Here is a 22,098-nt window from a genome sequence, read left to right as displayed (position 1 = left end):
AATGTATGCTATGCTGCGGGGAGAAGGGGGCAATGCATGCTATGCTGCGGGGAGAGGAGGCAATGCATGCTATGCTGCAGGGAGAAGGGGCAATGCATGCTATGCTGCGGGGAGAGGGGGCAATGCATGCTATGCTGCGGGGAGAGGGGGTGATGCATGCTATGCAGCGGGGAGAGGAGTCGATGCATGCTATGCTGCGGGGAGAGGGGGCAATGCATGCTATGCTGCGGGGAGAAGGGGGCAATGCATGCTATGCTGCGGGGAGAAGGGGGCAATGCATGCTATGCTGCGGGGAGAAGGGGGCAATGCATGCTATGCTGCGGGGAGAAGGGGGCAATGCATGCTATGCTGCGGGGAGAAGGGGGCAATGCATGCTATGCTGCGGGGAGAAGGGGGCAATGCATGCTATGCTGCGGGGAGAGGGAGCAATGCATGCTATGCTGCGGGGAGAAGGGGGCAATGCATGCTATGCTGCGGGGAGAAGGGGGCAATGCATGCTATGCTGCGGGGAGAAGGGGGCAATGCATGCTATGCTGCGGGGAGAGGGGGCAATGCATGCTATGCTGCGGGGAGAGGGGGCGATGCATGCTATGCTGCAGGGAGAAGGGGCCTCCGGCTGCTACTATATGGGAATATATGGACTGGTCTCGCTATACTGAGGGCAGAATGGCTGCTGTCCCATTCTAGCGGATATGCGGGGGGTTCCATAAGTCCATAATAGCACAGACCGAGCAATGACTCCATAGGCGGAATACAGCTTCAGCCTAGATCATAGCTACAGTGTGTAGGTGGGAGACAGCAGAACATTCGCTTGTCTTAGCAGGAAGAGACATTTTGTCATTTTACTCAGAAATAAATCTGGGGTTCTTTATATGAACGTACAGAACATTACTAAATAAATGTTCCTGTAAAGAGACGCAGCCACTGAATGCACCCATCACTCAGCGCATCAATACCAGACAACTGCCAATCCTACAGAACAATAACAAGTGCCGGAAACAGAAAGGGCTTCCAAGGCTGCTAAATAAAAGGAGGAATTCAGAATGCAGATTACAGCCAGGCAACTGCAGCGGACTGCAGGAACCGTATTATTACAGAGGTCCTAGAACAGCCTCGGGTCTCCAGATCAGCCTCTTACGGCCCCGAGACGTTGCCGCTGGCCGCATAATTATCTGCGCTGTTTTTCCCTATAACATGTCTATCCAAGGGCGGAAAGAGATGAGAAATGAGTGATGGGTGTTTGGAAATGCGCTGTCCCTGCAATGCTGTGAAGGATGTAAATGAGTCCTGACATGTCAGACTGATGGTGTGTATGCTTTTATCAGAACTTATAGCTGGAGGTGAGCGAGGTTCCGTCACCAGCCGTATTGGCTCAGGACCTGCGGCGGGGAGCTGCTGGCAGCGCAGTCACGGCATCCAATCCCATATGCTGCAAAGCCCCGGGGAGCAGGGAGAGGACGAGTGATGCAAGAGATCAGTATCAGCGAGGGGGGGGGGGGGTCCCAGTCACTGACATCGCATTACTTCCCAGGCACCAGAGGCGCGGATTCATACACCACAGGAACGTGGCCCCACTAACCGGCCCCAGGGCTAACCGGGCGGCTCTGCAGAGGAATTACATGCAATAGATCCGTCAGAGTCAGGTTTCCCTCGCCCTGTACAGAATCAACCCCTTATCAGCCAATTACATCGCATCCATTGCGCACACCGGGATTCCCTCCAATTAGAAGCTACGGTGTGGATGGAAAGGTCTACAGTGTCTAAGTCAAAGTCAATAGATCGACATGGTGAAAAGGTCGACATTGAGATAGGGTTCATGTGTTTTTTTTACGTTTGCTGGGTGTCAATGTCGACACCTGTCAATATGCCCCCCGATTAGTGTAGCGTGGCTCAAATAGGTCGACAGGGATGGAATGCTGACAATGGCAAAGTCGACATGAGTTTGCCACGGTTTTTGTTGTCCAGTATGTCAACATAGTGTGTTGTGAGTGTCCATGTTGACTATTTTATTCTCCCGCCACGCCGCTGTGAATAGCAGGGCATGAAATACCACTTGTCGGCTTTTTGGGGATGCGCGAGATCTCAAACGCAGCCCATAGCCAGCAGCAGGGTTAGCGTTGTGCCTGCTGCTGCTGCTGGCAAACAATATGGAGGCTTCAAGGGGAAAGCGGGGGAAAAAAAACCACCGTTCACTGGCGTTAAGTGCAGCAAATGCACTTAACTCTGGTTTATACACCCCCCCCCCCCCCCCCCCGCCACCCCCACACACATTCTGTAAGGATGCATTCAGGATCCCGACAGATCCTGGTGGTAAATATTGGGGATAGGGTTAGGCTGCGGGGATGGGGGAGGTTAACCATAGTCATTCTGATTTGGCCAGAAACAACATATCGGCCCGATATCGTCTCAGTGTGTACATGGTTTTATGGTTAGGCTGCAGAAGGGAACAATTAGGGTAAGGATAAGGGTAGAGTTAAAATTAGAGCTATCTGGTTGTCACATGTTTTGGAGCAAAAACATGTGACAGCCGATAGCCAATAAGATCCCGTTTTGGAATCGGGACCTGTGCATCTCTAGTTAAAATACTTACCGGGATTCCGCAGTTGGGATCCCGTACCCGACCCCCCAGTAACATTGCAGTTACCGTAGGTGCCGATTGGCTGTAACTTTATCTCTGTGATATCACAGCGGGCAGAAATGTCCAACGTATGTCTTGTCCAATGTATGTCCATGTATGATCTGATTACGTTTCCGGGCTCATCTGCGCATACCACTATGCTGCAGTAGGTGCGCCAGTGGTGCCTCCAGCTGTGCACCACTGGCGCACCACCTCTAGGGCCTCCCCCAGTCGCTCCCCCCCCCCCCCTCCTGATCACCTCCGCTCCAGCAATCGTACGCTGGAGCTCCACTGCCACTTCCCCCAGCCGCCAATCACTTCACAGCAGTGATTAAGGCGGCCGGCTCAGGGGGACTCGGGAGGGCTCAGGGGTTCAGGCACCCAAGTCCTCCCGAGGCGCCGCGAACATCCCTGAGCCTGCCGCCTGTGGTCACTGCTGTGACTGGAGGCTGGGGCAGCGGAGCTCCGGCGTACAAATGCCGGAGCGGAGGTGAGGGGTGGCCCCTACGTTCTGTGGTGGGTTTTATTGGTACTACTGCCCTGGTAGGTTTGTCCTGCCCCAGCAAAACCCACCACTCAAGGGGTTAATGTGATTTTTCTGGTGGGTGCGCAGGGGGGATATTAAACACCGCTAATATCTAGACCAAGCATTGTTTGTTGGCCTCCTTTATATATGAAACATTAGTTTAATGGTTCCTTTAACTATTTCCGCCACCGATTATCGAAATATCAGATTCTGCAGCTTAGAAGAAGAAAAGATCCCGGTAGTCAGAGGTTGGATGAATGATACTCGGTAACAGTGCGTGTAATCACCGAGACGCCACTTCCCTCCCAGTGCCGGTAATTTATTCCTGCCTAAAGTCCTAGATAACGGTTAGTGATGTGCGTCGGGAGCACACATCGCTGACAGTCTTTTCATCATTCCCTTACAGCCTGACAAGGTAAGATAATTACACTTTAATTAATGTTTACAGCTAACAGACCTAATTTGCATCAAAAGAAAAATACAGGCGCACGGTACAAGGCCTGACAACGCTACGAGAGAAATGATAAACATTCGGGAGATTACATAACCAGGTTACATGGCGAACGTACGCGGGATAGAAAAGTAGGCCGCCGTACTAAAATAGATCACAATGCAAGCGCAGTATAAGGGCCAGCATGCAGGATCAAACGCTAGCACGTCACTGCCAATACCATAGTCGCTGCGGCAGCACAGGTGCCACATATAGCTCCGGGGTCCTAAACATCTGCTAGAGCATGCTGGCACCTGTGGTGCACCAGAGGAAAATGGCAGTTTAATAAGAAAACAAAAACCACCACAAACCTCCCTACAGCCCCTAATTTAGTGCACACCTATTTCCACAAAAATAGCAGCAACCGGAACTACTTTTTTTGTTCATAGCACGGCACCTTCTCAGGTTTACACAAGACTATGGTCTGAAAATAGTTCCGATCACACTATATTTTATATTTCATGGACTGTTAAGTCAAGCAACATGGGGCAGGGACTGATGTGAATGTTCAATTATTCTCTGTACAGCGCTGCGGCATATGTGTGCACTATATAAGAAACTGTTAATAAATAAATAAATTTAAGTAGTGAGGACTTGACCAATGTGTTACTAGAGTCTGGGGGCCAAAGATGGAGATGAGTATGTGGAGGAAGATGGTCGCTGAGTGTTTGAGTATGGGAGAGCTGTGAGTGACATGTGAGGAGAAGAGGGCTCTGATGACAGGAGGGAAGAGGTTATGCAGTGGAAGGGTACGCTTTGATGAATAGGTGAGTTTTCAGTGCCCGTTTAAAGCTTTGCAAGGTCGGGGAGAGTCTAATGGAGCGAGGGAGTGCGTTCCACTGAAGGGGTGCAGCACGGGCAAAGTCCTGTACACTAGCATGGGAAGCAGTGATCAGGGTGGAGGAGAGACGACAGTCGTCGGCCGACCGTAGAGGGCGGGAGGGTGTATGAATGGAGATGAGGTTAGAGATATATGGAGCAATGGAATTAGAGACGGCCCTGTATGTGAGTGTGAGGAGTGTGAAGAGGATGCTGTAGGGGAATGGGAGCCATTTGTTGAAGGGGAGTGGCAGAATTAGAGCGGCGGGAGAGGAAGCTAAGCCTGGCTCCGGAGTTGAGGACAGACTGGAGAGGAGCCAGTTGGGAGCAAGTGATGCCAGTGGGGAGAACATTGCAGTAGTCGAGCCGTGAGATGACCAGTGAGTGGATGATGAGTTTAGTTGCATTCTGGGAGAGAAAAGGCCTGATGCGAGCAATGTTGCCTAACTGAATCGGCCCGATGGGTAAAAATAGAGTGAAAAAGGGGACATGTTGTACCAGTGGATGGGGCCTTAGGGGCCATTTTCAGATGGTGTTTTTGTTGCGTTGTGTTTTTCTCCCAAACATTTTTCCCTGGTGCACTAGATGAGCAAGCAGACCAAAGGGTAGGCTGATACTTGTAGTGCGCTAAAAGCTAATTTTTATATTTTCTATATTTTTTATAACACTATTTCCCATTATTCATTCCATGAAGGGTGTAAATAAATGTATTAAAAGGTTCTAAAAATGGGGGAAAAAAGCTGATTCTGCCCGTACCAACCAAAAGAGAATATGATTGGTTGCCAGGGGTAACATCACCTCTTAATTTTTAGACCCTTTTAGTACATTGTTCCACTAGAGAGAAAGGGCCCCCATGTTTTCCTGCAGCCCAATCCCCCAAGGCAGGCCTCTCCAACCTGTGGCTCTCCAGCTGTTGGGAAACTACCAGTCCCAGCATGCACTGCAACAGTCTTGTTATAAGGGAATGCTAAATTGTGGCATGGCATGCTGGGATGTGCAGTTTAACAACAGACGGACAGTCATAGGTTAGCCAGGCCTGCCGAGGGAGATCAGGCCCTGGTGGTCACCGGCCTGCAGCTGGTTGGAAACACGCTGGGGTACTACTATAGGTCTCCTCTAAATCAGATTTGGCAGCTGAAGCCTACAGCTGGTTACCCTAAAATCCTGGGCATTTAAAAAAAATCTATTTTATGACATATTTTTACTAATCCTCCTTATTTAGTCTTCTCTCAGATATGATATTCCCATTATAACAGGACTTTGCTCCTAACGTGGTTACAGGTGTAGGTTGTTATGTGCACTACGGACTTGCTTCTGATTGGCTCCCGCACGTAGCACCGACAGGCGCTTGTGACCCATTTCGGCAGAAACATCTGACAGCTAATCGCTTTCTGACGGGAAGTTCTTAAATCTTGCACAAGACTTGTCCTAATTAACGAGCGGGTGAAGATCTGGAGCCTGTCGGGAGCCGATTAATATTTCAGGGGAACAAGATCAGAAACTTATTTTTGTTTTAAATATATAAAAAAAAAAAATTGATATCATAATATAAATATACAGCCTAAACCTGTTTATCAGTAACACCATACGAGCAGCCTACTGATACGGAACAGAGAGCACAGAGTATTTAAGGTGAGAACCTAGAACCAGAAGATTCCTCTCTGGTCTGTAGAACGGACCTCGCGGAGGGGGGGTGGGCACACGGCCAGAGAAATTCCCTGCTTTGTGGCTTTTTAAATGATGAGAAAGCCACTGGATCTCTCTCAGCTCGTTTGCATACTGGAGCACAGTACAGAGAGTTAGGTGCATAGGAGAGACTGCATGGGCTTACTCCTACTCCCCAACATGACCCATTCCGGGAGGGACAGAATCCCCTGGTCCTGGACTACCCTCTTGCAAGGCAACTAGTATTGTGGCCCAGCATGAGCCAGGTCCAAGCGCATGTTCTCAACGCTGGCCCATCGTTCCCAATGTTTCAGATTTGTTTGTCCTTCTGCCCCATATTTACACCTCTCTCCTCACCTTTTGACACTGTGACACATCTCTCTCCTCCCCTCCCTCCTCCCCCCCTTTCCTCTCCCTCCCAGCTCTCACCCCATCCCCTCCCTCCTCCCCCCCCCCTTTCCTCTCCCTCCCAGCTCTCACCCCATCCCCTCCCTCCTCCCCCCCCCTTTCCTCTCTCTCCCAGCTCTCACCCCATCCCCTCCCCCCTCCCCCCCCCCTTTACTCTCCCTCCCAGCTCTCACCCCATCCCCTCCCCCCCCTTTCCTCTCCCTCCCAGCTCTCACCCCATCCCCTCCCTCCCCCCCCCCCTTTCCTCTCCCTCCCAGCTCTCACCCCATCCCCTCCCTCCCCCCCCCTTTCCTCTCCCTCCCAGCCCTCACCCCATCCCCTCCCTCCCCCCCCCTTTCATCTCCCTCCCAGCTCTCTCACCCCATCCCCTCCAACTTTTGCCTATGCCCTCTTATCCTCTTACTTGCACCACTCTCCCCTTTTCCCCTCCCACCTCTGCCCCATTACCTCTACCTTCCCCTCCCTTTTCTCATCTATACCCTCCCCTCTACCTCTCCCTCATCCCCTCCCACCTCTCCCCTCCCTCCTGCCACATACATGTCCCGTGCTCCAGTCATGCTCCCACACACACACACACACACACGTCCCGTGCTCCAGTCATGATCCCACACACACGTCCCGTGCTCCAGTCCTGATCCCTCACACACACGTCCCGTGCTCCAGTCATGATCCCACACACACACGTCCCGTGCTCCAGTCATGATCCCACACACACACACGTCCCGTGCTCCAGTCATGATCCCACACACACACACGTCCCGTGCTCCAGTCATGATCCCACACACACACGTCCCGTGCTCCAGTCATGATCCCACACACACACACACACACACATGTCCCGTGCTCCAGTCATGATCCCACACACACGTCCCGTGCTCCAGTCCTGATCCCTCACACACACACGTCCCGTGCTCCAGTCATGATCCCACACACACACGTCCCGTGCTCCAGTCATGATCCCACACACACACACGTCCCATGCTCCAGCCATGATCCCCCACACACACACGCGTCCAGTGCCCCAGTCATGATCCCACACATACACACGTCCCATGCTCCAGCCATGATCCCCCCCACACACACACGTCCAGTGCCCCAGTCATGATCCCACACACACACACACTTCTGCTATATTCCCCTACACCAGTGCATCTTGGGCAGTGCAGGGCACATGTGCATTATCTGTACCCCAATACCACAGCACCGAGTATAATCACTATTAGATTAAGGTTTAGGCCTCACTATACATAAGAGCAATACATGCTATAAACAGGATTAAACACAAACAACAAGAACGAGATGAGAATACAATGAATGTGCATCACATACAACCATCTGTTCCAGGACGACTACGGCGCACACATCACTACAGATGTCACTGTGCCTCGACGTGTCCACATGTGTACGCGCATTGCAATGTAGTGAGGCTGGGTGCATATAATCACTGCATTCATTGACCCCCCCCCCCCGGATGTTACAGGAAGTACCGCTGGGTGTACCAAGCCTACATACTGACCCCACTCTCTGCCCCGCCTTGTACCCTAGATCTATAATGACATCTGTGCCCACGATGGGCCCCCAGAGCCATGTTGCCATCCATTCCCAAGTGCTCTTCGCGGGTCCACACTGACAGCCACGTACTCGGATTGGCCAGTACACGGAACCTGCCGCTACGTCATATAACAATACTCTCTAGGTAACGGAGAACCCCAACAGCCAGGCCGCACAGCATACCTCTTCTAGCACGCTGTCTGTCCCGGATGAGTGCTCGCGACCGGATGCAAGAAGGACCAGAGCTGAGTGAGGGGTAGATAAAGGGTTCAGATTGCAGTCATTGCATAAGTCCAAGGGTTAGAAATTCTTCTCCTGTAGGGAACAGAGAATGTGACCATAAGACCGGGTATAACAATGCATGGAATACAATAGTAATAATGACACACTACACACTCCGAGTGGTAAAAGTAAAGTGGGGAGCGGGCGACGCTGGTCTGCGGTCAATACAGATATTAACATTGCTCATAACACAAGTGACTAGAACCCAAACACACATAGGCCCTTATTCTGGTTAACTCGCTCGCGCATGAATTCACACCCTTGCGAGTCAACCAGAACCCACCCTGCGAATGGCGATACGTCCGCCCCCCTTTGCACGCTGGGTTCGTTCACCCTAAACATCCTATCGCACGCCAGTGGGAACCTCCCCCATCTTTCGATGATCGACGACTATCGAATGATGGTGAAGGCGCACGCATATGTAAGGGAGGTCCATAGCATTTGTACATATGTGTGTAGATTTCCAGGGAATTGGGCAGGCAGCTGACATACGGTTATGTCCGATGTCCACCGCCCGCACGTGCGCCACGAAGACCCATGAAACGCTGGGAGGTCACATATACTAATGGCCCAGGCCGGCACCCCATGCCCCTCTCCACCCCTCGCTCGCAAGGCTGGGAGCGTGCACTTGGCGAACAGATTTTGCGCCGAGTTCGCACAGAAATGCTGCTGCGAATTCATGCCGAATCAACCTGAATGATTTCCCCTCCAGCCTCGCTGCCAGAGTGCAGGTTACCCATCTGTGACCTCTCTCTTACCAAACAGATAGAAGCACCTTCCAGATGAGGGAAGTAAATGCTCTCCGACGCTTTCCTCTAACCTGTTTCTGACCCATAATGTAATGCACCCGGCACAGCTATAAATATCCGCTGTACTGTAGGCGGAAGGGGCCCCCTTAGGAGCCAGGAACCCAGAGGGCCTGAGCTTGTTTAAAGGTAGAGTGAATCTCAGGCGAGGTTAGTATTCTGCAATGCGCCAATTTCTGGATTAACACGTCTACCCGTCAACCATAGTCTGTAATATACTATTACCGAGACATTTCCCCCCAGAGCTAGCCGTCCGCATGGGCCGGGTGTCACTGACTGATCTCATGCTGCGTTCTACGGATGTCTGTCCTACTCCACACACACAGGGGGCTCATTCGGGGAGAGACCTACATATGACCAGGAAAAGAGGGGAGTCTTAACGTCGGGCGAGAACGGCAACAGCATTATTCGCATATTCAGACTGGAACACGTACACCTCTAAGAAGGTATCAGATGATAGGTCGACCGTGTTTAGGTTGACGGTTAACAGGTCGACACGTGAAAAGGACGCTATGGCAATGATCGTCACATGAAAAGGTCGCCTAGCAACGATCCGCACATGAAAAGGTTGCCGCGGCAATGATCCGCACATGAAAAAATCGCCACGGCAATGATCCACACATGAAAATGTTGACACAAGTTTATTTTTTATTTTTTGGACTATTTCATGCTTTGCGATCCATGTGGTCTCAGATTAGGAATGGTAAAAGTGTGCCAAGCGCATTGGTAGTGAAGGGAGTGTGCGCGTTACACTAATTGGGGAACCACACTCTCAAGGTGCCCATACACGTTACAATTACAGGTCGAGTATCCCGTATCCGAGTATCCGTTATCCGAATTATTCCGAAATACGGACATTCCAGAAAGTAAAAAAAAATGTTTTTTTGCTAAAAACTCACTGGGGACATTTGTAACAGCATCACTGGGGACATGATATGTAACTGGCACTATATATGTGCAAGACAATGATTGCTTGGCATTCAAATTCAGTGCTGAGATAGTACACACATTTTGTTTCACGTTTTGAAACCTTGTTTTTTGAACAATTAAAATATATTTGTGTGTATTTTATGTGGTAATAAAATATATTTGTGTGTATATTATGTGTTTATACAGCATACATGCAAGATACTTCAAAATACATCATTGAAATATTAAAATATTCCGAAATACGGAATAATCCGTTATCCAAAATTCTCCTGGTCCCGAGCATTTTGGATACGGGATACTCAACCTGTATTGTATACAATATCGCATCTTATCGCATCTCGGTTTTGCGATGGGATGAGATGAGATAAGATCTAGTACAAAAAGTATGTGCATCACAAAACCGAGATGCGATGAGATGCGATATTGTATACAATAATTGTAACGTGTATGGGCACCTTCAGGTATCAACATTGCACACACAAAAAACATGAAAAATTCATGTCAGCCTTTTTTTCAATGTCTATTGACTGTTAAGCCTCCAATCTACACCCATCTGAGTAAGATGTAGTAATTGTGGTGGTGAGGGGCAGGAGTAAATTCTGGACATCCTGAGAAACTTGTATTGCACCAAATCAGACCAGCTAGCAGTCCCCTAGGTAACAATACAATTGGCAGGGGCACAAAAACAGCCAAGTTAGTAAACGAGGGAACTGCACTTGTCGTTGCCAGATCGCCACCGCTCATGCCCGTTTTTTTGCACCAAATTTGCTACTGTGTCACCACGCAGCAATATGCACAATACACTTCTACGAGCCACAAATTAAACGCACACGCATGGCGCTGGGATTGCGCCAAATGCCAACGGCATTGCATATGGCGATTAGCGCTGCTACAGCTGTACACGTCAATAAAGGCCGGAATCCTAATGGTGGAAGGCAGAAAAACAGGGCCCTGCTCCTTTAAGCCGGGGGAAGCAGACGGAGATGGATCCTCTGCCTAGCTGTCAGCCCAGGAGCCAGCAAATGCTTCCTGCATATTTCAGATGCCATCTGCAGACTGTACCAGAGAAATCCTGAACCTTGTTTGGAAGGATTGTTTGAAGATGTTCAGCTCTGGTGTGACCACATCACAGGGGCGATGACGGCGTGTGGCCGGCGGGGAGACAGGATTCGGCCTCCATACAGAAGACTGCAGCGTGCGCAGCTTTATCCATCCGGTGGAAGGATTTCAGAGGAGGCTAGATCTGTAATGCCGACACACGATAGGGTCGGAATGTCGACACAAGCAATAGGCCAACATTGAAACGGTTGACGTGATTTTTTTCACGTCTTTCGGTGTTGGTCGACACGCGCTACACTCGGCACACCATTATAATCTAACTCCATGGATAGTGCAGTATGAAGAAACCACCTGTTTTGGAACAAATAGTAATGTTAAAAAACTCATGTCGTCCTCTCCCCTGTTGACTTATTGCATGTGTCGACCTGTTGACCTAGGACCTGTCGACCAACAGTGGTCGACCTATTATCTGTCAACCCTTTATTTGTCAACCGCATCCAGAGACCCCAAGCCAAGAAAGCCATGTATGACAATCTACCAAAATTTAAAACTGACCAAGGACCTCATTCTGGTCCATTCGCTCCCCTGCATGTTCGGCGAATTTATTATTCAACGGCCGCTCGCGCACAGCACTGCAGGCAGGGGGGGGGGCATGAGGCGGGGCGTTCCCATGTTAATTCGCCAATGACGCAGCTGACGTCAGCGGATGGCAGCTGCACGTCTGCTTTCCGCACAGGCCGCCTGCAGACCTAAGACACCACAGAGGTGTCTTAGGTGCATGGAATGATCTCCACCCTGCACGCAAGCTGGGAATGGATGTTTGTGCGAGGGAACGCAGCGGCGAGGGGGGGGGGGGGGCCGTATGGGTGGCAAATATCTGCCCTTGAAGGCATCCAGATTCAATGACATTACGGTTCCAGACTCATTTATCTACGTTCCCTGCTGGTCCTTCAAAGACACTCCAATCACAACATTTTTGCAACCTCAAAAAACCTGCGCAGGAAAGTTCCGCTGCGCATTCAGCAGCGCCACATCTGTCCCACAATGACCTAACCCCGCGCCGACCTCAGACATGCCAGGGCAGTGTATGTGTGAGAGGGCTAAAATGCCATCCTTGCCACAACGCAGAGTCACTGGTATAATGCAACCGTGGCACACCGAGAGGCGGGCCGCGCTACCCAGACACCGTCGGTGACAGCGTACAATGTCCGTGACAGGAACCAATGTATTAAACCAGGCTCACGCGGGTCATGGCACGAGATCGCTACTCTCCTGGTGACATTTCGGAGGTGGTTAATCCAGAGATCCGTGTAGTTAAGTGCTGGAGAGGTTACGAGTCTCCCGTGCAGACAGCTCTCATGTTTCGCTGCCTGAAGAGGCCTCGCCGTTCTGCAATATGAATTCATACAAGGCCTATGACCTTTAGATATCCTTCAGGCTGTGTCCCGGCATTCTCATGCATGAGCGGTAACCAAAGGCTACGCGGAATGAGGGGTTTTCTGCCGAACTGGAGAAGAGCGACTCGAAAAGAGAATAAAAAAGAATAAATCCATAAATATACACTCTCGCAGCCAGCTGCCTCTCATCCGCATTTATTAAGGCAGCCGACAGGGACTCCTTGTTTTATAAAGGAACGTGCGGTCATACTGTAGGGGAGCGTCTGGAGCAGGGGGTAGGCAGCTCCGTCATTCCTGCTGCTGTGGAACTACAGATCCCAAGATGCCCTGCCACACTATTAACAGCAAAACAGTGGCAGTGCATGCTGGGGTGTGTAGTTCCAGAGCAGCTGGAGTGTCTCAGAGAGTATAGGAGCGGATTCAGTTTGCGATTTGCAGATGCAGGAATCTGTTCCTTTGTATTTACCATCAGATGGGGCAATACAAACCAGTCGACCAATCCGCTGTCTTCATAAAGTGCAGATTAACACTGTGGTGTCCGCCAATATTTGCCGTCCAGTTGCTCATGCGCAGATGTAGGGATATTCAGCTGAGCATCGCTGCCCGCTAAATAATCCAGATGATTAAGATGCCTGGACCAATTACAAGCGTCTGGGACGCACATAAATAAAGGGCTATAAACATGGGACCAATCTGAGAACGGAGGCTCTATCTCCCTGCGTCAGGGGATCCGTGCTGAGCACTGGGCTGTAATACAGATCAGATAGCAAAAGCATACGCAGGGCGATGTCTGACCAGCTCCCCTATACATCTCAGGGTGGCTGTACGGAGTCTGGCATCACCCCCTTGTGGGGATAAACCGATACCGTCACCATGCCATCCCGTGTCCTCTCCTCACCATGGGCCTTATTCTAGTTCACACTTTCTGACAAAATCCTTCTTAGATGGACAAAATCATGTGCACTGCAGGTGGGGCAGATGTTACTTGTGCAGAGAGAATTAGGCTTGGGTGGGGTTTTACTTAAAAGTGAGATCTATATTGCAGTGTAAAAATAAAGCAGCCAGTATTTACCCTGCACAGAAACAAAATAACTCACCCAAATCTAACTCTCTCTGAACATGTTACATCTGCCCCACCTGCAGTGCACATGGTTTTGTCCATCTGAGAAGGATTTTGTCAGAAAGAGTGAACTAGAATAAGGCCCCATGTCCCGCAAACGCTTTATCGTTTTATAACGATTTACCAGTCCAACAAAGGGGGGGGGGGGACCATGAAAATTTCATGCCAACATTTTCATGTGTGGCCTAGGGCACGTCGACCTTTGGGGTCGGCTTATCATCCAGATACCAGACTAGTGACAGACTATACATAAAGATGTCACACTGCAGGACCGCGGTAGTTATATACAGCTGGTTACACGCCAATGAAAAGAACGGCTTCTACAATGTATTTTCACTTTGAACTGTGACAGTTTTTAGCCCACAAACTCCCCACCCCCAGTCTCTATCTGCTCCTACCGCCAATCTCTGTCTTCACAGCTCCCTCTCATCATATCCAGCAAGTTTGAAACAGATCAGTGTCCCTGCAAAAACTGCTCTCACTTTCTGTTAGGACATCTTTTCGTACACAAAGGAGTAAATTGGTCCGTCGAAAAGCCTCTAGTGACCACTGGCGGTACTTCTCCTCATAGAGGTGAGGAGTATTGTGTGTGTGTGTGTGTGTGTGTGTGTAAAAAGCACACAAGCAAAGCAAAAGCTTCGAAAGCTAGTCTGCCACCTCCTGTGTTTGTGCATGTGTGAGAAAGATGTAGTTTCACTCTCTGCCAGCAGATGGCAACGTTTCAGAGACTCACAGACTCTAGTGGCAAATCCCTATTATTTGATCCGAAAATATCAATACGTTAGATAACGCGCAGGTCACAAAGACAAAGGGCATTATGGGACAGGTGGATGAATACGGGAGAAGACTGGTAAATCAGGCTCTTTCATGGCTGATACATCGATGCACTATCAGCCAGTGCCTACCATCGATATATCTGTAAACAACGTTGTTCACAGACAAATCACGCCGGCTGTGCAACAAAACCGATGCCCGATACATGGCTGCATTGTGCTGTGTGTACAGGCGATCCGCCGACTTCCCGTACAGCCACACCGAGAACCACCGTTGATTGACATCTCAGTGGGCAAGCGCCCATTTGTGATGTCACTCCCGATGGATCGGGCAGCGTGTATGGAGAACACGTCTGCAGATATATCTACTAGTGTGTACCCAGCTCCAGGTTTTACAGGATATCCAGGCTTGGCTTGATCACAGCTACCTTAATAAGTATCTCGTTCAATTTGATTTAACCATCTGTGCTCACTCCTGGATATCCTGAAAATCTGGACTATTACGTTGCCTTGACGACAGAGTTAAGAAACCACATCCGAGTCACAGCGCAAAAAACCCACAAAGCCCTGCGGTGATGTCACTGGTTTCTTATTCAGTCTGTGTACTCATGCCCACTGGTTCAGGCAACAAGATGGCCGCCTCCATCACCCGTACACAATACATATACACTACACGTCACACAGCTGCCACCGTGTGCGTTAATAAGTCAATCCTGGATCTATCGCGGCCTTTCCAACGTATTTCTACAGTTTGGAAAACAGCTCGATCGAGGGAAGAGTAAATGAATAAACCATTAAAACAAATGCACAAAGCTCTCAGCAAAGTCTGTAACACAACCCTCCTGACACAAAATAATGGTAATTAAATGCTGAAATAAAGAGACAAGAGAGGGTAAATTGCTGATTGCAGAACAAGAGCACAGAGGCGGCGGGATGGTGACAATACACGGACAATCACACATCACAATGCAGGGAGAAGGTCAGGCGGCAGCTGTGCGCCACAATGGGACAAAGGGACATCTCCTGGCATTCCAGCTGTACCTACCCCCTCACATAGCTAAGGAGACGGCTCCGATCACACATATACACCGCGCAGGGGATGAAATGGGGGATGAGGCAGCGTTAAGGCTGGAAAATGAGGGGAGGGATCTCCGCAAGACCGCCTCACAATGAGGTTTTGTTTTTATTATCATGATGTGTGGTATTATTTTTCATACATATGTTGCGCAGTACTGTGTGATTATTATGAATACAGAGGACATAAACAGTCAGCAGTTCACGATCCCAATAACAGACTGCAATGTAATAGGTGTCGTGGTCATTCTAGAGCCTGCATCTTTCAAGAGCCATGCAGTTCCTCTTCTAGCACAGGTATGGGCTGTATATCGGTGCTGAAATACAGACCACACTGTTATAGAAAGGCCACAGCAGAGAGCGACACCCCGGACAGGGAAGAGGAACTGCACAGGGTTTGAAAGATCAGATTATAATAGAAACGAGCAGCCTTTTCAAACCCATATGCCTATGTAAAATAGCCTTCCTGGCCAAGAAGATGGACGCACGTGAACATTCAATGGGTTGTGGGCCAACCAGAGTGTGGGGTGTGGCTTGGTGGTCTGTATATCAGCACTGATATGCAAAAACAGACCTGTGCTATAAACACCACAGCAGACAGCGACACCAAAGGCAGGGAACAGGAACTGCATGGGTATTCAAAGATAGCGGGTGCTAGAATGAACACTATATAGTCTTGTCTCCGTGGATGAAGCTGGTCTGAAAACGCCTTGGTTTTCCCTAACACTCCCAGTAAACGGCCGGGTGACACCCACACATGCCGTCTTCCTGTCAATCAACTTGCTTTTAGCCAGCGATTAACAAAGATGCTGGATTTTATCACTGGATGGTATCGTGCATGCGTACAGCAAGCCATACACCCTGCTGTGCAATCAGGCCTGAATAGCCCCCAATATCGGGGGACAATCGACTGCACTTCTACATAAATTGGTTTAAACAAGCCACAGAAAGACAAGAAGAGGACACATTTACCACACAAAATGATGTTCTAGCACTTGGAAAAGCAGAAAAGGGGAATCAGCAAGACGACAAGTCCGCGATGACTGAGCTACCGGCGCTGGGCTGCTATAATGGCAGGTCTCATTTGAAATTAAGCAAACTCTCGCCCCCCCTTCCCCGAGCAAACGGCCACATTTGCATGCGGATGCAGGTGTACACTCACACATCCATTTGCATGCGAGGGTACGGGGGAATATCGTTCCACCTGATCACAAGTAAAGCTGGGTACACATATGTACAATCGTCGGGCCGTTCTTCCAATCTGCGGACGAACGGCCGTTCGATTGTATATATGTGTACGCAGTCCCGATCCCTTCGATGCGATCGATAAACGGCCAAAAACGCTCTTGGCCGTCCACGGTCGGTCGGTCGCAGGTTCTTTGCTGCTTAATATTCTTCCGACAGGACGGCTCCATATAGAAAGAAAAGTGACATGTGTACGCACGTTCGATCGATATGCAGCCCGTTCCTGCGATCATTCCTCCCAAAAGCAGCACGCCCATGTGGGTGTTGACTAGCTGCGTCATCCCTCCATCAGCGCAGCATGTAAACAACAGGAAGTCTTCTCCCCCGTACTTTCCGCGCCATGCTGTTAAAGAATATTCGTTGTGTGTGCATTCCTTTTGAAATAAATAATCGTTGTGTGTGCATTCCTGACAGATATAGTTATAGAAGATAGATAGATAGATAGATAGATAGATAGATAGATAGATAGATAGATAGATAGATAGATATTTGATGTTCATTGTTCTGCATAAACACTTAACATTTATTAAGAAATACTGACAAAAAATACTGTGAACACTTTGTTTATTTGAGGTAAAACGGTGGTCGGACCTGAACAGAGTGTCACATACAGGTGCTTGCTATGACATAAGTGCCACGTGAAGGTGTAGCAGGAACGCCCGCCCACCCACCCAAAAAACACGAACGATTCTTTGTTCTGTGATCACGCCTCGTTTTGGTATGCTCTTTTAATCCAGCCCATTATGATAATGTTGTGTACATTTTTATCGTGCGAATAGCCAGATCGGGAGAGTGTGTACGGTGGTACAATCTTTTTCTTGCGATTGTTTGGACGGGAGTACATCGGACGTCGCAAGTAAAATTGTACATATGTGTACGCGCAGATCGGTCGTATGTTTTGGACGGCTGAACGTGTATTCGGTCGATCGAACGGTCGCAAGAAAAATGAAATTGTACATATGTGTACCCAGCTTAAGAGTCAGTCGTCATGTGACATCAGCCCCGATCAGGCGTCGGCACACCTGCGTTCATTTGGGGATATCCAGTGGGTGTCCCCATGCTCCAGCCCCCTTCCAGCACCACTATGTGTGAAACCTCAGCGATACTGTGTGATACTCGCCGAAGGCGTGCGCACTGCAGGTTTGCATATTTTCACCGATACTCATACGCAGACCCGCAACATCGGTCCCCGGACCTAAAAAAATAAATAAATCTGTAATTCTCTGTAACATCTGTGTCCTTACATAGCTTAAGGATGCGGAGAAGAGAGGATGAGCGCAGGTTTGCGACACGCTAACTTCAATACCGCCACAAACCGCACCGGTCGGTTGGAATAAGGAACCGCTGAGCAACGCTCATTATCTCACCTGCGCCATATCCCGCAGGCGAACGCGCGGCTCGTCAGTCTCATCAGCAACGCGCCGCAGGACCTGGAATGTGCTTTCTTGTTTATCCACGCACCGTACATTACGATGGGGGGTTAAACCATCCAGAACATTACAGGTATCTGGATAAGGAGAGCTGATATGCGGAAACGTCTGCTTGGAGGCTGGCAGAGAAATCACACATGAAACCTTCCAAGGGCAAATCTGCTATTCGCAGCCGAATGCCCTTCAAACACAAAGGACCGTAGAGCAAAACTCAATGCACTGTATGAGAATCACAGCAGTCAACAAAAAACGCCATGTGTGGGGAAAACTGCAGCCCCCAGGACTGGGAGAGAAGCAAAAACACAGCGGCGATAAACCCAGAACAAAAGGCTGGGGCTGAAAGCAAGACACACAATCCTCAGTAATCCTCAGACACTTCCAACACGGCACAATGCTGGGCAGAAAGGGTTAACCCAGCCGCCGATAAGCCCCCCAAGCTATATGCACCTTGCATGCAGCGATGCTCGACATACCCCCCATGGAAGAGATCTCCCAGCGTGTGTGCGACGCAGAGACGGGGACAGTTCCCCCATCTGCTCGGGAGATGGCTATGCATTCCTCATTAATTATGCAAGCGCCAACCATCAATAGCCCCTCTCCTCAGATGCAGCCCCTTCCCCATCCCCAGTCAGCTGTACAAGATTTTACCAAGTCCCAAACACAGCACAGCAATTAAAAAAATAAAAATGCAAAATGACATTACTTCACACATGAAACGTTGGTTTGCAGAAAAGGACACGTACATACTAAGTGCATGCATGTATGGTATGTCAGCTAGCATGTATGACATGTCTGATACAGCGATCGTTACATCCAATGTCTCACCAGCGTTTACAAGCGTAGACTTAATATACGTTGGTGCAATAAATAACAACTGCACCACGGTGAGCCAATCACAATACAGACGTCATCTGAAACCAAACGGCGGCGGTATGAGGCTCTGGTATCAGTGTCACCTTCAGCAACGCCACTCAGGCAGCGCTAATAAAATGGGATAACCAGAAATTCCTGCAATGGAGCGTCCCAATGGGCCATTTCCCACAACAACTGGGACAAATATCATATGCACCGGTTTTATGGTCCTGTTCATGTTCCAAGGAAAGAAAGCATATATCTCTTCTGAATACGTAACGCCTTTGTTATTGGTCGATGGCAAAGCCATTATGCAGACATGAAATTGTTATGTACTAATAACACTCTGGTGGGAACCCATCATAAACGGGAAACCAGGAGTCAAGCTTAGCAGTAATAATATTGTCCACCAATCGTGGTGCTCATGTAACATCACATGACCCAGTCAGTATCACCCATCAAATTGACGTCCACCTAAAGGTGGTGTCTCCCATTATGCATACACACCTGGCCAAAAAAAGTGATGATACCCCCACACTGCCAGTCATCGTACTTCTCCAAACACTGACCCTGTCCACAGTATTCTATCCCACTCTGTTCTAAGATGGCCTACAAAGCCCCCCCACCCACCTCCGCTATACATATGCCAAGGCCTGTCCCCCCATACACACACCTACGCCCAGGCACGTCCACAGTCCCCTGACCCATCCCCCATATACCTATGCCCAGGTCTGTCCATGCAGTATCCCAACACATACACCTTGGTCTGAGGATGCAGTGGCATTCCCACCCGGACTCAGGCCTTTCCAGCTGTGTGCCCATATCTGTGCCCATGGCTGTCTATGCAGTGTCCCCCAATGTATTGTCACCCACCCATGAGGTATACCCCTGTCAATGTCTTTTCCTGTCCACGCAGTGTCAATACTGTTTCCCTCCACATTGGTGGTTGCCAATACTTGTGTACCCCACATGCATGTCCACACCGGTGTCCCACAGCTACGTTTGGGTTTATCAATGCAGTGTCCCCTCACCAATGCCTGTCCATGCAGACTGCGCCCCCCACCTACATCTGTATACCCAGTGTCCCCTCAACAATGTCTGTCCATGCAGACTGCGCCCCCCACCTACATCTGTATACCCAGTGTCTCCTCACCTACGTCCTTGGCTGTTTTCTCCCCCAACATTCATGTGTATAAGCGTTGTCACCAAAGCCAATATTGATGCCTGTCTACTCAGCGCCCACCGATGCGCCTTCATCTGTCTGCGCGGTGTCCTCCCCACCTGCGTGCCCCTGCCCGCGCGGTGTCCTCCCCACCTGCGTGCCCCTGCCCGCGCGGTGTCCTCCCCACCTGCGTGCCCCTGCCCGCGCGGTGTCCTCCCCACCTGCGTGCCCCTGCCCGCGCAGTGTCCTCCCCACCTGCGTGCCCCTGCCCGCGCGGTGTCCTCCCCACCTCCGTGCCTCTATGTGGACACTATGGGGCATCTGTACCAGACAGGAGCATGCTCATATGGAGTACCCCTTCCTAGCATTAACTGATCACCCTACTACCCCAACACAACCAGCAACCCCCAAACCATATCCGACACCACAGCATCCCTCATCCCCACCAGATTCCCCCAAAACAGCATCCCCCCATCCCAACACATCACTCCCCATCCCCCACTACAGCATCCAACACATACCCCACAACATCCCCCCATATCACAGCATCCCCTCCCCCCCATATCACAGCAGCACCCCCAGGTCCCTCCATACAGTGCCCCCTCCTTCCCAGCAAGTATCCCTCCCCCATTTAAGCATCCGCCGCCCCTCCCCCCATGTCCCCCCGTATCTGCCCCGTGTAGCGCCCCCCTAGACCTTGCACCGCGGCCTACAGCTCCCCCCCGGCAACGAGTCCCCCTCACCTGGCCGGGTGTCCTCGCTGGCTGTGCCGCTGTGCTCCGGGCTGTGTCAGGGCTGCTGTGCTCTCGCCGTGTCTGTGAGATGGAGGAGGAGACGGCGGGGAGGAGGCGCTGCTGTCACCGTGACATCACCTCCGGCCGCCGGGGGGAGAGGAGACCCTCTGCTGCTGCTGGCTGAGGGGACAGGGGGAGGGAGAGACCCCGGAGACCCCCACACAGCTATGTACTGTATACACAGGGAGAGACCCCCACACAGCTATGTACTGTATATACAGGGAGAGACCCCCACACAGCTATGTACTGTATACACAGGGAGAGACCCCCACAGCTATATACTGTATACACAGGGAGAGACCCCCCCACAGCTATGTACTGTATATACAGGGAGAGACCCCCACACAGCTATGTACTGTATACACCGAGAGATACCCCATAGCTATATACTGTATACACAGGGAGAGACACCCCCCCTCACAGCCATACACAGAAAGAGACCCCCACAGCCATACACAGAGAGAGAGACCCCCCATAGCTGTACACAGAGACCACCCATAGCTGTACACAGAGAGACCCCCATAGTGTTCACAGAGAGAGACCCCCATAGATGTACACAGAGAGAGAGAGAGAGAGAATCCCATGGCCATACACAGAGAGAGACCCCACAGCCATACACAGAGAGAGACCCCCTATAGCCGTACACAGAGAGAGACCCCACAGCCATACACAGAGAGAGACCCCCATAGCTGTACACAGAGAGACCCCCCATAGCCGTACACAGAGAGACCCCCATAGCCATACACAGAGACCTTTATACACTGAGAGATCCTGATAACTGTACAAAGAGAGACCCCAGAGCCACACATTGAGACCCCCGTAGTCATTCACATAGACACTAGGAAACCCCCATAGTCATTTAAATAGACCCTAGGAGAGACCCTTATAGTCACACATAGAGAGAGACCCACATATTCATACACAGAGAGCGTTACAAAAGAGCCCCAGAGCCATTCACATCATCCTATGAGGCTATGTTAGTAGTGGTCATCCCATGAGGCTGCAGTAGTATTGGTCATCCTGTGAGGCTGCTGTAGTAGTGGTCATCCCATGAGGCTGCAGTAGTAGTGGTCATCCTGTGAGGCTGCGGTAGTAGTG

General features: G+C 50.3%; 1 protein-coding gene across 2 annotated transcripts in view; it reads right to left on the bottom strand.

Annotated features, from left to right (window-relative positions):
- FAM168A (family with sequence similarity 168 member A) overlaps positions 1–21,095 on the bottom strand; it is a 65,277-nt gene extending 44,182 nt beyond the window's left edge. The window contains exons 1-2 of one of the 2 annotated variants that reach the window (XM_083170372.1): positions 20,950–21,095; positions 8,260–8,391 (exon numbers count right to left, since the gene is read on the bottom strand). The gene's annotated coding sequence lies outside the window, so the exon portion shown is untranslated. The remainder of the gene's footprint in view (positions 1–8,259; positions 8,392–20,949) is intronic. The other variant, XM_083170373.1, reaches the window with a different exon arrangement.
- Positions 21,096–22,098: the final 1,003 nt, after the last annotated feature.

The sequence above is a fragment of the Crinia signifera genome, chromosome 2 (genome assembly GCF_055691185.1).
Source record: "Crinia signifera chromosome 2, ASM5569118v1, whole genome shotgun sequence".
NCBI classification, from domain to species: domain Eukaryota; kingdom Metazoa; phylum Chordata; class Amphibia; order Anura; family Myobatrachidae; genus Crinia; species Crinia signifera.
Note: the sequence above shows the minus strand (reverse complement) of the source record. Positions and strands in the feature narration are given on the sequence as shown.